This window comes from Apodemus sylvaticus, chromosome 9 (assembly GCF_947179515.1).
Source record: "Apodemus sylvaticus chromosome 9, mApoSyl1.1, whole genome shotgun sequence".
Lineage (NCBI taxonomy): Eukaryota > Metazoa > Chordata > Mammalia > Rodentia > Muridae > Apodemus > Apodemus sylvaticus.
This window is the reverse complement of record NC_067480.1, coordinates 77,039,594-77,051,679: the sequence shown is the minus strand read 5'-3', so window position 1 is coordinate 77,051,679 and position 12,086 is coordinate 77,039,594. Positions and strand designations below refer to the sequence as shown.

At 44.7% G+C, this 12,086-nt stretch overlaps 1 long non-coding RNA gene across 3 annotated transcripts; it reads left to right on the top strand.

Annotated features, from left to right (window-relative positions):
* The first annotated feature begins 3,812 nt into the window (after positions 1-3,812).
* On the top strand, positions 3,813-9,662 carry LOC127692881 (uncharacterized). Of its 3 annotated transcripts, none has more exons than XR_007979527.1 (2): positions 3,813-3,898; positions 4,860-9,662. It is a non-coding gene; the product is annotated as an uncharacterized LOC127692881 (long non-coding RNA). The 3 variants fall into 3 exon arrangements; XR_007979528.1 differs by having other exon boundaries at positions 3,813-4,028; XR_007979529.1 differs by having other exon boundaries at positions 3,813-4,361.
* The last annotated feature ends 2,424 nt before the right edge of the window (positions 9,663-12,086 follow it).

The following is a 12,086-nucleotide window of genomic DNA, read 5'->3' as shown; positions in this document are numbered from 1 at the left end:
AATAATTATAACTGATTTTTGCTAGGATATTATCTTGAACCCCAGAAGAACTGAACCAGGACCTAGAAATTTTTGTTTGAGTTTCAGGAGAGAGAACTTATAGAAACCTATAAGTTATGTGTCTTTGTTGAGCTCCAGTTCCAGAGATGAGTCTCTCTCTAAATTGTCTTTGAAAGCCCTGAGTTCTAAGGCTCCTGTTAAGATGAGTTTTCCTTTACTGGGGTGGGGGGGGGCAGGGAATAAGACTGAATTTTATTATTGTTGCTTTTTAAATGTGGGAGGGGAGTGAGAACACACACATGTGTGTGCACATGCATGTGCCAGGACACATAACATAAAGGTTAGAAGGATGTTGAAGGAGCCATTTCTTGCCTTCTGCCACACAGAGTCTGGGAATGGAACTCGGGCTGTCAGACATGGTGGCAAGCCCCCCCCCCCCCCCCCCCCCCGCCCTTGTCATATGCTAAGGAAACATGGCCTTTTGTATGGCTACCTGTCAAGTAACCTGCCAAGTATTTGGAGCCACTCTTTCCAAGGCAGAGAATAGCTGTCCCACACCTTGTCCCCAGGACTGGCCATCTAAACTCCCTGTGCTAGTTTTGCCAACTTGATACAAACTAGAGTAGTCTGGAAGAGGGAACTTCAGTTGAGGAACTGTCTCCATCTAATTGGCCCGTAGGACTGTCTCTGAGGCATTTTCTTGATTGTTGACTGGTACAGGAGGGCCCGCCTGATGTGGGCAGTGCGGTACCTGGGCGTGGTTCTGGGAGGTTTAAGGAGGGGAGCTGAACATGAGCCTGGAAGCAAGCCAGAAAGCAGCTTGCCTCCAAAGTCCCCCCCCACCCCCCCACCCCGCACCCCCCCCACCCCCCCCCACCCCCGCTCTTGCTTGAGTTCCTGCTCCAACTTCCCTCAGTGATCAAACCTGTAAGTCAGATAAACCCTTCCTCCTAGAGTGTGCATAGTGTTTAACACAACACTACAAAACAGACACACCACCATGACTGAGCCGTAACTGGCATAAAGTGAGTGACTCCATGGATTCTAAGATACCCATGGCATGTCTGCTGATAAAGGGTTGCCTGAGTTTTAGAACTAAATATTAATTCAATAAATAAGTCAAGTACTTATTGACCATGGCTCTCTGTGAAGAGGATTCTGACAGATTCCCTCTTTGCCATTCCCGTTGGAATCTCACTGGGTCATTCACCTCAAAGCGGGTGAAGACTAGAGCTCACCACCTGTGAGTGAGCAGTGGGGTTCTTCAGAGTGCAGAAAAATTATTTGAACACCAGAAGGGGCAGGGAGAGAAAACATCTTGCTTTTACCCAGTGATCTGTGAAGTATGGAGTGGTGGAGGAACACCAGCACCTGAGATGGGAGCTTGCTTCTGCATCTCTGAGGAGTGGGTGTCGGTGGTGTAGTTACCGCTTGAGTGGATTTGGCACAGTGAGGCTTCAGATGAAAGGGCCCCAGGATCTGTACCCTCTGCAGCTGCCAACCTAGGCATTCTGGGAGAATAGGTGATTCAGCCACTCTCCTTTTCTCCCATTGATTTTAGAGCAGCATCAAGTCTCCTCCTGTGTTCTATCCCACACATTTGCAAGACAAAAAACAAAAACAAAAACCAACAGAAAACAAAACAAACCTTACCTCTCAGACAAGTACCAGAGTTAATTAGCGGAGTTCATTTACTGATGTCCTTATGCAGGGGAAGAAGGCACTTGAGATTAGGTCACTACATGAGTGTAATTTGTCAAGAATGTTCGGGACAAAATTGTTTTTTTAGCAATGCTAAATAATGGCTTTCTTTCGATAACACATAAATTGAATGTGTAGAATACTTTTATTTTGTTCCTAAAGATTTATTTTATGTGTATGACTTTTTGTCTGCACCTCTGTAGGCTTACCAGGTGTTTGTTTGTAGTGTCAGATCCCCTGGGGCTGGAGTTACAAATGGTAATGAGCTAGTCCAGGTCCTCTGCAGGAGCAGCAAGAGCTCCTAACTGATGAGCCATTTATTCAGCGCCACAGCCTCACTTGGGGTGTTTCTATGAGAATTTCCAATGTAAACATTTGGGCTTTCATGTAAACTCAAGAGTATAAAAGGCTTTAAAACGTTCTACATAAACAATATGATTTTCATTCCAGAATCTGAGCTAGGTTGTTGGTCTATATTTTTATTTGTATAGAATCACCCTACCCTTGAACATTTTTTTTCTTACTCCTTTGGGCATGCATTCTTACCCAGGGTGGGTTTTCCCCTAAGAAAGGGCCTATGTGGTTTTTGCCTCTCCAAGTTATGATAAGAGAGGACAAAGGACCATAGTTTCCCTCGGCGGGCGTTTTATCAGTAAATTTCTGCACTCTTGAATACATTTCTGATGAGCAAGACAAAGTGCACTAAGTGATGTGAGTTCTGGTAAGGTGAGATAATGCTTGTTTACTTCACAGAACACTTGAGGGTTTGTCCTGCTACAGTGAAGCACTGGTTCTCTGAGTGCTAAGACTGTGTTACTGAATGGCCCCAGGCAGAGCAGCGCACAGAGGCATGTTGACCAGATCTCACTTGTAATAGTTAACCCTGACTGTCAACTCAATTGGATGGAGAGATGTCTAGATGTGTAAAGAATGCTCCTAGGTGAGCTCTGAGGATGTTTCTAGAAAGGAGTAACTAAGGCAGGGATGAGCCCACTGAGATATGTCAGCATCCCACTTGCCAGGCCCGGGATGGAATAGTAGGGGAGCCTGCTAGAGAAGGACACCCTCAATTTGTTTCCTGCTACCCTGAGAGGGCCCTTTCCTCTCACAGGTCCTTGCCTTGGTGCCTTGACTCAGCACAGGTACAGAAACAGAATCAGTCTGTTATGGATGAAAATTGCTGAAACTGAGAGTGGAAATAAATCCTTCCTTCCTTCCTTCCTTCCTTCCTTCCTTCCTTCCTTCCTTCCTTCCTTTCTTCCTCCCTCCCTTCCTTCCTCCATTAAGTTTTTCTGCCAGGTAAATAGGTGACAGTCAGCTAAGTACCATATCCTTCTTGCTTCAACCTGTTTGAATACTCTTCTATGGAGCCTGTGTCATAGCCTCTTCAAATAGACCACAGGTCAAGGTCATCGAGATATATTGAGGAGGTCCTGGGCATGGCCCCTGACTAGAGTCCTTCCTTAGATCGATGTGGGCTCTCAGCTCCTGTTAGCTTTTCCCATCTATCCTACCCTGTTCGGTAACCCACGCCTATCTTTTGAAGCCTGTAGCCTCCCTGAACATGCTGACTGTCTCCTTATACCTACCACACTATTCAGGATGTTCTGTGATTGAAATAAAAATTTTATTCCACCTTCTCTTGCTTCACTACAAGATTCTGAAAGGATAGAAAATAATACAGCCTAACTCTAATGACCCCAAGAAATCAGTAGTTTAAAATGCTATCTCGCTTTGTTAGAAACTAGGTAAAAGGTCACATTTCAGAGCTCACCTTTTGTTTAGACCTAGCAGAAAGGCCTTGAATAGGTGATCCTGGCCCCATAGGGTAACTGGAAATGGGCTAAGCTTATCTTGCTTCTGTAAACTTACGCCATTACCCCTAAGCAGGAGTTCACGCAGCTGTAGACATTATAGGAAACTAATTGGTTCACTGAGCGCAGGCTCCAATAATTTAAGCTGATTGGCCTAAAAACTATGGAGTGGTACAAATCAATTGGCTTGCATTTCGCGGGCTCTCCATGCTAAGAAATGATTGGTTTGTGATTCGCGGGCTTTGTCGTAAACTTATAAAAGCTGTCTCAATTCAGCACTCGGGGTCCATAGTCCTCTGACCCTGCATGGTGCACTGCAGCTATGGAACCCAGAATTCTGGAAATAAAAAAATCCTCATGCTATTGCATGGAGACCGTTTCTCGTGAGTGATTTGGGTGTCGCCTTCCGGGGCGTGGGGTGCTGGGGCACCCTCGGTTTTTGGGGGTCTTACATTTCTTGGTGCGTTGGCCGGGAAGTGCGATTTCCCTTCACACGTGAGAACCAACTCGGAGGTAAAGGGGATCCCCTTTGGAATGTGTGTGTGCCAGCGATGTTTTCGTTCTAAATGTCCTGAGTGTTTTGAGAGCGGCGCCGCTGTGTCTGTGTTTTTGGTTTCGATTTGCATGTAATAAAGCAGACGTGGAACCCTGCTCTTGCAGCTGCCGCTGTGGCCCGTGAGGACCCAGTGGCTGCGGAAAGGAGACGCCCTAAGACTGCAGGCTGTAGCCCCGAAGGATGCTTCGAGGGTTAGGGACAATCAGGAGAGCCTGATTGTCGTTTTTTTGGGATGAAGGGGACAGAGTGCTCCTTCTACTGGAAAAAACGTGGATGGGGAATCCTGCAAGGTAGTGTTTGGCAGCTGTTTAAGTCTAAACGCGGATAAGTATGTTTGGAACACTTGTTAGTTTTGTGTGTCTTTGTCTACAGTTTGACCATTAGACGGTACTGCGGGTTTGTTTTCTGTCTGCCTCACTGTGTCTGAAAGCTTTTTGTTTTTGCTTACAAGCTTCTGGGGGCTTGGAGAGTTTGTCTGGTGCAGTGTGTTCTACTGGCTGTGGCTAGAGTTGAGACCGTGGGGGTCTAGAGGAAGCTTTAGACCCGGGAGAGAGCTGTAGCAGCAAGTCAGTAATGGTGGAAGCCATGTTCTGCTGGAATCTGGTATCTGGTGTCCTCTAGGGGCAAATTGTATGATTTTCCTTGTTCTGTGTTCTTGAATGTAGAGGCCTGATGGTGGCAGGGTCAGGCTGTCTATGTGGTGTTGTTTTGTATTATGTTTTGTGTTCTTGGACTTAGACGATATTTTGACTTTGACTAAAAAAGCAACTCTGTGGCGCCAAAATCAGGTCACGTGACTCAAGCACGCCAACTTAGAACAAAAGGAGAGACAAAATACTTGGGCTCTGATGCCCCCTGAAAAGGAAAAGAAGTCTTAACAAGCAATGTGGCAGGTATGAGAATTTTGGGTTTAAGTTGGTACAAATGGTTTATTTCTTTTATTTTAACTTGTTTAAATTGCTCTGCTCAATGTGATGTTAAACTTTGTGGTTATATTGTTCCTCTGGGAGAGAGGTCAAAATAAGGGAGACCTCCAGAAGACTAGATTCTAAAATATTAAGTGAAAAAAGTCTGTCTTTGTGATACTAAAATCTTTATAATTGTTATTAAGTTCAAGGCATAAGTTCTTATTTGATACAGGTTTTATTTTGATACAAAATCAAGGTTTTCACTGGTATAAATACTAAAAATTTAGAAGTACAGTATTTACACCCAGTTCTTTGTTATTATTTCTGATCTAAGATGTGTTTAAGTCTATGAGTTTAGGGCTAAATAAAAATATAAGGCTCTGAGTTTATTATTAGGGTGTTTTCTAGGTTTTAATCAGAAATAGCTGAAGATAGTTTAATAGACAACAGTCCACATTGCTTTACATAGATAGTTGGTTTTTAAAAATGTCAAAAATCCATGGTATATGATGTTTATGTCTTAAAAGCTATGTAAAGCTTTCTATATGTTTTCAGTTAATATTGGTCACTCTTAGATTTCTGATGGGGTTAAAGACTGTTAGTCTCACAGACAGCCCAAGTTGTTTAATCTTGAGAAAACTGATATAGATTTGAATGATTTTCAGGTGACATAAAATTTAAAGCCAGGACATAAGTCAATTCTTACAATGTTAATTCTTAAGTTGTATTGCCATATTCCTAAGCCATATTAGGGAGTCAGGCCTCATGGTGGGAACTTGACTTTGGTCAAGGACAATCCCTGGCTTCGGGCAGGAATCTGACCTTAGGGCAGAATACAGAAGTAGGTTACAGTAAGAATTTTATCCTTGGGTGGAGAAGCTCAGTGCAGGTTGAGCACATTGTTCTTCCTGGGCTACAAATTCCTGAATTAAGCAGGTGACCCACCCAGCAGTAGTCAAAAACCACCAGATGAGTTCACTGGAACTCAGCCTAGGGTCTTGGGGGGAGGGTGTGCCCAAACTGTTAAAGTTCTGACTGACATTAAAGTTCCAGCAATCCAGTTCATAGTATAGGCAGGCAGCTATGGAATGCAACATTGTTAATTCTGACAGTCTTTTAAGATAATACAGATGAAAAGGGTTCTGTTTAATTGACAGGGATGATAAACTAGGTGTTATGTCTATGTTATAATTTATAATTTACAAAATGGTAATAATTATGCTCAATTGATATTTAGAGAGTACCTGAGACCACCTATCCTGATACCATGGTAGCTCTCTCACTAAGGGTATATTTCCCAAGAGACTAATTAATCTCTTTGAGACTGTTTTATTTGTAATACAGGAGGCCAAAAAGATTACCCTCAGACAAAAGGTAAGAGGCATCTGACAGACCAACACCAGACTCCATTGGCAGGTCTCGAGGGCATGGCAGCCCACGAATTTGACCAAGGTATATAAGGTTGAGCAGGTACCAGATGAGTCACTGCAGCTTTTTTAGAGCAGCTCATAGAGGCATTCTGCCAATATACATGCTATGAATCCAGGGGCTTGGAATATAAAGCTACTATGACAATGGCTCTTAGAGACAGGGCTAGTAGAGATATCAGAAAAGAGCTTCGGAGGCTAGAGGGATTTGGTGCAGGTTGCTGAGAAAGTCTATAAAAAGATTTAGTAGTGTAGGTTATCGAGAAAGTCTGTAGAGAGATTTAGTAGTTTGCTGAGACAGGGAGACAGAGGAGGAGAAGAAACAGAGAAAAAGAAAGTGACAGAGAAGGAAGGAAGCAACAGAGAATTCTAGATATGATAGTTTAGAAAGGCAGAAAAGGGAGACAGAAAAGGACCAATATGCATACTATAAAGAAAGGCCACTGAGCCAGAGTGTGCCCTAAGAAATAGCAGCTGGGAGCAGGAATTCCCAGGTCTTGAGAAAAGTGCACTCCCCTCATGGCAAACCCAGGTGTTAGCCCTGGGTGAAGACAGTGACTAGGGGAGATGGGTTTTCTGACCACCTCCCCCAACCCAGGATAACTGTGGGAGTGAAAGAGAAACCCACTCAGTTCTTGGACACAGGGGCTCTACACTTGGTCTTCAGAGCCAATGGCGCTGTTTCCAAGAAAAGATCTTAGATCTAAGAAGCCCCTAGCACCAAACTGTATTCATGGACTACCCGAAGAACAGCAGACCTAGGGCTGGGATTCATTCATAGCCTATTCATTTAGGGTCACCCCAGGCTGTTCCTACTCTCTGTTGGAGTAAGACAGACATAACGCTCCAAATTGGGGAAGGGGCAGATATGCTTCCTGCACAATGGGCTGCAGCTTACTGGCCCCAAAAGAGAGACTAACCCCTCCTGAAAGTTGCTACAGACCGGAGCAGTTTTCTCCATGATGGAAGCAGGTGCTGCTATGGTGGATGGCACAAATGTCATCTGGGTAGAAGAATCTTTACCCCCTGGCATGTCAACGCAGAAAGTGGAGCTCATTGCCCTCACCAAGACCTTGGAACTTGGAACCAGCAAGAAAATCAACACCCACACGGATAACAGGTATGCCTTTGCCACGGCCCATGTCCACAGGGATATATGCCAAGAGGACTGCTCACATCAGAGGAAACCAACAGGAAATCTTGGACCTCTCAGATGTCCTAATGAAGTCAGCCACTGTGAGTATTCACTGCCCAGGACATGCAAAGGGAAAAGACTCAATGGGCAATAGCCAGACAGAGCAAGTAGCTCCAGGAATGGATATGCAGGAGCCTATACTGATTATGTGTCTGTAAGAGACACCCATTGGGAAATGGGACAAAATTAAGGAACAGCCTCACTTAAAAAAGGACTGAGATTGCTAGTCGCCCTATGAACTATTACCAAGAGAGGGTGCACACAAGAAGGGAGAACTATACTCCCCAGAAATTAAGCCAAAGACTCACCTGGCCAAATGCACAGATGGACTCATTTAGGGGATTAAAAACTGTCCTGGCAGTCAAGGGACCAAACGTATATATTTATGACTCAGGTTTTATGCTAAAAAGATAATAGAACAGTGTAAGATATGCCAGCAAGTAAATGCTTATGCAGTAAAGAGTAAACAGGGCAAAAGACCTAGAAGAGAACAGCCTAGAATATATTAAGAGATTTTATAAAAAGGCAGGAGAATATGGTATAGATACTTTGCTCTAGATGGGTTGAAGCAGGAAACAGCTACCAAGGTTAGAAGAAATTTCAGAGTGCCCAAGGTAATTGGATCAGATAATGGTTCTGTTTTTGTTTCTAAGGTAAGTCAGAAATTGACAGAGATATTGGGGACTAATTGGAAACATTATTGGACGTACTGTCCCCAGGGATCAAGGCAGATAGAGAGAATAAACAAAACCCTATGAGAGACCTTAACTAAATTGGCCTTGGAGACTGGTTCAGGCTGAGTGGTACCTCTCCCCTTGTTTCTGAAGAGCCCCTACCATTTTAACCTGACCCCTCTAGATATCTTCTTTGATACCCCAACTCCTTTGGTGTTCACTGGGCCCTCCCAGGAGGTGTCCCACAATATGAGATTTGCTTAAAAGCTCCAGGCATGCTAGAGACTCCTCACTGCTTCCAGATAGGTGACTGGATCTGTATAAGAAGGCTTCAGGAACTGTTGCTGAAACCCTGATTAAAAAAAAAAAAAACCCTCACCAAATTAACCACAGAGACTGGTATTAATGATAGCTCTCCTACCCTTTTTGCTTCAGGCTTTTGTTCTCTAGGCTCAAGGCCCTTGAGTGGGTGAGACAGCAAGTGTGGAAGCAGCTCCGGGAGGCCCACTCAAGAAAAAGAGACTTGCAAGTTCCACATCGATTCCAATTTGGAGATTCGGTCTACGTTAGACGCTACTCGCAGAAAATCTTAAGTCTCGGTGGAAAAGCCCTTATCTTGTACTCTTGACCATCCTGCTTTCTGTTTTGATGAGACTCTTTGTAATTTTACTCCTTTTGCTTACAATTGGAACCTGTGTGACTAACCGGTTAATAGCTTTTATTAGAGAAACGTATAAGTGCTGTGCAGATTCTTATGCTATGCCAACTATCAGAGATTAGGGCAGGACAATCCAGAATATATAGTCAGAGATTTAGTTCTATAGTTCTAAGATTAGAACTTACAAGAAAAGAACTGGGGAATGAAAGGATAGAAAATAATACAGCCTAACTCTAACGACCCCAAGAAATCAGTAGTTTAAAATGCTATCTCGCTTTGTTAGAAACTAGGTAAAAGTTTCACATTCCAGAGCCTGGCCTTTGTTTAGACCTAGCAGAAAGGCCTTGAATAGGTGATCCTAGCCCCATAGGGTAACTGGAAATGGGCTAAGCTTCTCTTGCTTCTGTAAACTTACGCCATTACCCCTAAGCAGGAGTTCACGCAGCTGTAGACATTATAGGAAACTAATTGGTTCACTGAGCGTGGGCTCCAATAATTTAAGCTGATTGGCCTAAAAACTATGGAGTGGTACAAATCAATTGGCTCGCATTTCGCAGGCTCTCCATGCTAAGAAATGATTGGTTTGTGATTCGAGGGCTTTGTTGTAAACTTATAAAAGCTGTCTCAATTCGGCACTCGGGGTCCATAGTCCTCTGACCCTGCGTAGTGCACGGCAGCTATGGAACCCAGAATTCTGGAAATAAAAAAATCCTTATGCTATTGCATGGAGACCGTTTCTCGTGAGTGATTTGGGTGTTGCCTTCCGGGGTGTGGGGTGCTGGGGCACTCTCGGTTTTTGGGGTCTTAACAATTCTTTACTCATTCCTCAGGGCGAGGCTTAAATTTTTGTTGTTGTGATTGTTTTCTAAATCCCCCTCCCCCATCCTGATCATTCTGGCCAGAAGTAACTGCTACCTCCCCATCCTCGGACTTTCAAAGCCTACTGCTCCCCCTCCTAGTATAATACTTGCCACACAGTTTCACTGTGTCAAGTGGCCTCATGGAAGTTTCTTATGCTTTCTGAAGCTTTCAGCTTCATCATCTGTAGAATGTAAGTAAAACCAGTTCTACCTCATAGAGTCACTGTAAAGACACAGCACTTGGCTGGATGTGGTGGTGTATACATTTACTATTAACACTTGTGGCAGGAGCAGGGACAAGGGCAGGGACAGGGGCAGGAGCAGGATCTCTGTTAAATGCTAGTCCGGTTTCTATAATGAGTTCCAGGCCAGCCAGGCAGGGCTATGGAATGAGATCCTGTCTCAGAGGGGGGTGGGGCACAGAGAGACAGAGAGGGAGAAAGAGAACTTACTAAGTCCTCGCTTAGCACGGTGCTGGGAACACAGTAAGGACACGATCAGTGCTTGACCTACTGTCACTGCTATAGCAACCATGACCTTGTGTGGTAAAATGCAGCTGCTTTCTCATTCTGGTTCATCACCAAGCTGTGCATGGCTTCACACATGGTATGCATGCTGTGGAGGTGGTGATTATTTGTATTTTTGATGAAGGTACTTCAAGTTCTGCACAACCACAGCTCTGAATCTCATTTCCCTTTTTGAATGAGGACAAAGCAACAGCCAACTCTGATTCCTGAGAAGAGCATTGATAGGGCAGAACTGGGCCTCATGCAGTTGTTCCACAGACATTTGCTGAGTTCTTCTGATCGTAGAGATTATGCTATTCAATCAGCTGGGCAAGGTAGAAAGAAAAAAGTGCCGAGTTCAAGTCTTGCCAGTGATCTTTAACTCTAAACCCAAGTGCCCTCTCAGCAAAATGGGAGCAATAGTAGCTCCCACAGCTCAGGAAGTTAGGTAGATGAAATGAGATTATGCACGTAAAGACCACATGTGTTTATGGCACATTGCTGGTGGTCAGTAACTATCTGTACGGGTCTTGATCCAGGTGCTGGCAGGGTTTCAGATGGTGTTGGTCAGGGTCCCTAGACACAGAGCCTGAAAAAGGAAAAAAAAAAGGTTTTTGTTTGTTTTTGTGAAAGTGATTTACTGAAGGAATATAACTTTCAGGAATAGCTAGTAGGAAAACAGAGCTAGGAAGAAGCCAAACAACTTTGAGAACTGGCAGATTCTACCTCGTCTGACCCATGAGGGCCCAAGGGCATCCGTCCGCAGAACAGATCTGCTCCCCCGCAATGAGGCAGAGGATGGTGGTCTTAAGTCTTCTATCAATCACTCTGCAGGTTGACTGGTGAACAGATCATTCTGCTTGAGCTCAGATAACATGAAAGGAGACAAGAGCTTGTGAGAGCAAAAACAAGTGGTAGCTGACAGAATTTACCACACAGCCAACGGGAACCTCTGAAGCCTCCATTGATAATGGACGAGCCAGGTGCGCTGATGTCCTTTTGTGACATCTCATTGTTATCAGGCTGAAGTTCACAGTTTCTGCCTTGACCTTCAACCAGCTACGTGATTTGAGCCCAGTTCTGGCCCATCCATCCCTTCAGGCTCGGAGCACCCTGATGCTGGTATTGCATAGCTGCCCAGCAGAGCCACCTGGTCTGCTCTCCCCCCATCCCCCAGGGCCTATTCCCTACCCCCCAGCCCCAGCTCCCGCCTCCCCCCACCCCCACCCCACCCCCGGTCCCTACTCACACAGTTTAGGATCTTGGGAAAGCTGCTCCTTGTTTGTAAGGCATTTATTAGAGACTAGATGAAACTGATAATTTTTATGGCCTGAAAAGACCATAGGAGTTAATGGCAAAGGGATCCCTACCCACACAACGGCAGGGCCATGCTCGGGAGCGCGTTTCCACCCAGGGCCAGGATGTGTTTTCTGTCTGTTTCCTGTGTGGATAAAAGTGTAACCAGCCAGCTTCCGGCTTCTGTTAGCACACCATGCCTTACCCGGCCGACATTACAGACTGAACCTCAAGCCAAATCAGCTCTTTCTTCCTTACCATGCTTTTGTTCTTAGCATCTTATCCCAGTGACAGAAAAGTGATCTAGAAATAGATACCGGAGGAGTGTGGGACTGCTGCGGCAGAGAATGTGACTACCGCGTCTTGGAGGGATGTAGAAGATTCTGGAACATGGGACTAAAAAAAATATTAAATGTCATAAGCAGAGCTTAGAAGGTGTTCTGGTAGGAGCCTGGAAGGCAGTAATGAGGGCAGAGAGGGTTAGCTCCAGA